Here is a 3,841-nt window from a genome sequence, read left to right as displayed (position 1 = left end):
GAACGGCTGTGTGGTGTTTAGCTGCCAGCCGGGTTAAACCACAACAGTTTTATAGTACATTACTTTCTGTATGTGATCCCTGTCATGCTGTTTATCCTTTCTGGGCCCTGGTTTAAGATCGTTATGGTACTGTGTGGTGTAACAGTAGCTTATGATATGATTATGATTCTGTGACATAATTAAAAATGTGGGACAACAACAAGTTCTCTTTAACACTAGCTGGTCTCTAAATGGGTAGATGCAACTGGGTTATTGGGAACAAGATTAGGTATATTAAATAACTACTGCTACAGATGACCTAAGGAAATTGGAACAACCAATAAAATCATCCTTATTGGCCTTAGGAGCAAGTCAATGGCTTCTATCAGACATTTTACCCCACTGAAGACAAATTGAAGCATCAATTAATAGTAAATGCCCTTGGAAAAACTCAGGGCAATACCTCCCTTGCCTTGAGCTGCATCCAAGTGCAGTTATGGATACAATCTGTAGCAGCAGCTATTATTAGAGAAGGAGAAGGAAGAACTTTACCCACTGAAATTCGAAAATTGATTTGGGATAATGCTTCAGAATTTGAAAAGGAGTTTCAAGCATGGTGCCAATTCATCAACTTTACCTACTATGCAGAAAATGATAAATGATAAATGATAAAATTGTTGCCTTTATACTTACCATAAGTAATGCCACCATATACAATGTATATCCAATCATTGCATTAGGACTCAATCATAATGGAACTATACTTTATCCTAAGGAGCATAAAGTATGGGCCCATCAAAAGGGAGGAAAGTGGCAAACAATTGATGTGAATGCATGTATTGTGCGTGAACAAAAAGGCTTCATCTGTGAGAATAACATGCTTGAAGCCCAAGACATTTGTCCTGACACTGAATAAAATATTTGCCACTTTGAGATACATCCTAATGAAACCCTTGAAACTACTTGTATATATTGGGAAAGGCTGTGTTTGCATGAGAAACCATTGTGATTCTATAGTCATAGATAATACTATTGTAGATACCAGTAATCACTCTAATGTTTGTGTTTGTAATTTTACCAAAATTCTAGGATGTTATTTTAGTTACTCAGCTCCTGTCACCTCTTATCAACTTATTGCACCCCATTATATTCTGCTTCATCTGCCACCTACTCCTATTGGAATGAACCTTACCTTGGTGAAGAAATTGCTGATACATGAAGACTTAAAGTGGCTGATGAAACAAGTTCGAGAAAATGGACAAAAGACTCTGATTACTGTCCATCATGATGTACGAGAAGTATATCAAGTGATGGAAAGAGTAAAGAGAGATGAAAAACACCGTTGGTGAGACAGTTTGGATGGTCACCAGCTGCCACAGGAATCTTCAAGAAGATGCTTCACCCTGTTGTTGTTTTGTTAATACTCATTGTATTATGCTTTATGCTGACAATTAGTTTGTATGTTAAATTCTGGATTATGATGCAACGTTTAGCATCCCTACACAATGTACATACACTTGATAAACCTCATCCCGAGAATGTATGTGATATCCCTGACATATTCCAAATGTCGTGAAGCTTGAGTGACTATAGCCACGGGGTGGATTATGTGGTGCAATTGACTAAAGTAACTAGGAAAATAAAACTAACATTCACATTTTAAATGTGAATTTTAAATCCACCCTGGGATGGATGTCATCAGGCCCCATGGACTTGTAGCTGTTCAGTTGCATCAGGAGGTCCCGAACCCGCTCTTCGCTTACAGTGGGAGGGACTCTGCTCCCCCAGCCCCCACCTAGAGGTTCGGATACTTGAGAGATGTGGGAAGCCTGACAGCCAGTGAAGACTGAGGCAAAGAAGTTATTACGTACCTCAGCCTTCTCCATGTCTGTTGTTACCAGTCCTCCATCTACATTTTTCAGAGGGGGTACACTCTCCTTAGACTTTCTTTTCTGGCCAATGTACCTGTAGAATCCCTTCTTGTTATTTTTTGCATCCCTCACCAAGTTTAGCTCTGTCAGTGCCTTGGCTTTCCTGATCCCATCCCTGCACATCCGGACACTGTTTCTGTACTCTTCCCAGGGCACATGGCCCTGTTTCCATTGCCTGTGCAGTTCCTTCTTTTGCCTAAGTTTGACCAGAAGGTCATTGCTCAGCCATACCGGTTTCCTGCCTTCCCTGCTTGATTTATTGCTCATGGGGATGGAGAGCTCTTGCACTCTAAGAAAAATCCCCTTAAAGAGTTGCCAGCTCTGATCAGATCCTCTTTCCCTAAGGACAATGTCCCATGAGATCTCTTCCACTAATTCTTTGAGTAACTGTAAGTTTGCTCTTCTAAAGTCGAGGGTCCTGACTTTGCTCTTTGCCAGGCCCACATCCCTGGAGATCACAAACTCAATCAGGCCATGGTCACTGCAACCCAAACTGCCTCCAATCTTAGCCTCTTTAATGAGGTCATCCACACTGGTGAGCACCAGGTCCAGAAACGCTTCTCCTCTGGTTAGTTCATCTAACACCTGGACGAGGAAGCTGTCCTCAATGCACTCTGGGAGTCTCCTGGATTGCTTTCTGCCTGCCGTGTAGCTTTCCCAGCAGACATTGGGGTGATTGAAATCCCCCATCAGGATGAGGCTCCCCTTGATCGGGCGGCCTGTAGTAGACCCCAACCACAAGGTGCCCTTTATTGGTCTGATGCTTAATTTTTACCCACAGGCTCTCAACCTGCTCATGGCTGTTTCTTAGCGGCAACTCTTCACTATCTATCCACTTCTTAACATAGGGGGCAGCACCCCCACCCTTCCTTCCCTGCCTATCTCTCCTGTAAAGCTTGTAGCCCTCCATTCCAGTGTTTCAGTTGTGTGATTCATCCCACCACGTTTCTGTGATAGCAATTGGATCATAGTTTTCTAATTGCACCATGGCTTCCAACTCCTCCTGCTTATTCCCCATGCTGTGTGCATTAGTGTAGAGGCACTTCAGCCGGGCTATGGGCCACATTACCTTTTTAGAGGAGTCATTCCCAATTCCTATGGGATGATTCACAGGTGTCTCCCCATTGTTTTCTAGTGTATTCGTAAAAGAAACATCCACTGGTTCTTTTGCGTCTCTTACAGGTACATCCCCTTCCCCCACCGAGTCTAGTTTAAAGCCCTACTAATGAGTCCAGCCAGCTTGCTGCTCAGGACGCTCTTGCCCCACTTCGTCAGGCATGCCCCATCTGGTGTCAGCATTCCTGGTCTCTCAGAAAAATGTCTGAGATCGTAGAACCCAAAACCCTGAGCATGGCACCAACTACATAGCTAATCATTCACCTGATTTGTACGTTGCCTCCTCCTTGGGTCCCAACTTCCAACTCGGAGGACAGAGGAGAACACTACTTGTGCTCCTGATCCCTTCAACATATTTCCAAGGGACATAAAGTCCCTTTTGATGTTTCGTAGTTTCCTTATTGTGACCTCATTTGTCCCTACATGAAAGAGTAGGAATGGGTGATAGTCATGTGGCTTAACCAAGCTTGGTAGCCTCTTTGTGATGTCGTGGATGCAGACCCCAGGCAGGCAGCAAACCTCTTGAGAGAGATTGTCTGGGCAGCAAATGGGTGCTTCAGTGCCTCTCAGAGAGGAATCTCCAATTACCAACACCCTTCGTGCTTTTTTTTGTGGCACTGGTTCTTATACACATGGTTTGCTGATCCACGTTTATACTGTTGCCCTTTCCTGGGGCTTGACCATTACCATTGTTGTTTTTATTATCCTCTCCTTTTCTGAGCTCCAGAGCATCATATCTATTGCATAGGGGCACTTCAGGGGCAAGGGGGAGATCCCTTCTTCTGCTCCGAGAAGAGATGAGGGTCCAGCTTCCC

At 43.8% G+C, this 3,841-nt stretch overlaps 1 long non-coding RNA gene across 1 annotated transcript; it reads left to right on the top strand.

Moving 5' to 3' along the window:
* Window positions 1-693: 693 nt before the first annotated feature.
* Window positions 694-1,643, top strand: LOC118158893. The gene is made up of 2 exons (XR_004746930.1): window positions 694-815; window positions 851-1,643. It is a non-coding gene; the product is annotated as an uncharacterized LOC118158893 (long non-coding RNA).
* The last annotated feature ends 2,198 nt before the right edge of the window (window positions 1,644-3,841 follow it).

The sequence above is a fragment of the Oxyura jamaicensis genome, unplaced genomic scaffold (genome assembly GCF_011077185.1).
Source record: "Oxyura jamaicensis isolate SHBP4307 breed ruddy duck unplaced genomic scaffold, BPBGC_Ojam_1.0 oxyUn_random_OJ60689, whole genome shotgun sequence".
Classification (NCBI taxonomy): Eukaryota; Metazoa; Chordata; class Aves; order Anseriformes; family Anatidae; genus Oxyura; species Oxyura jamaicensis.
This window is presented reverse-complemented; position numbering and strand designations above follow the sequence as displayed.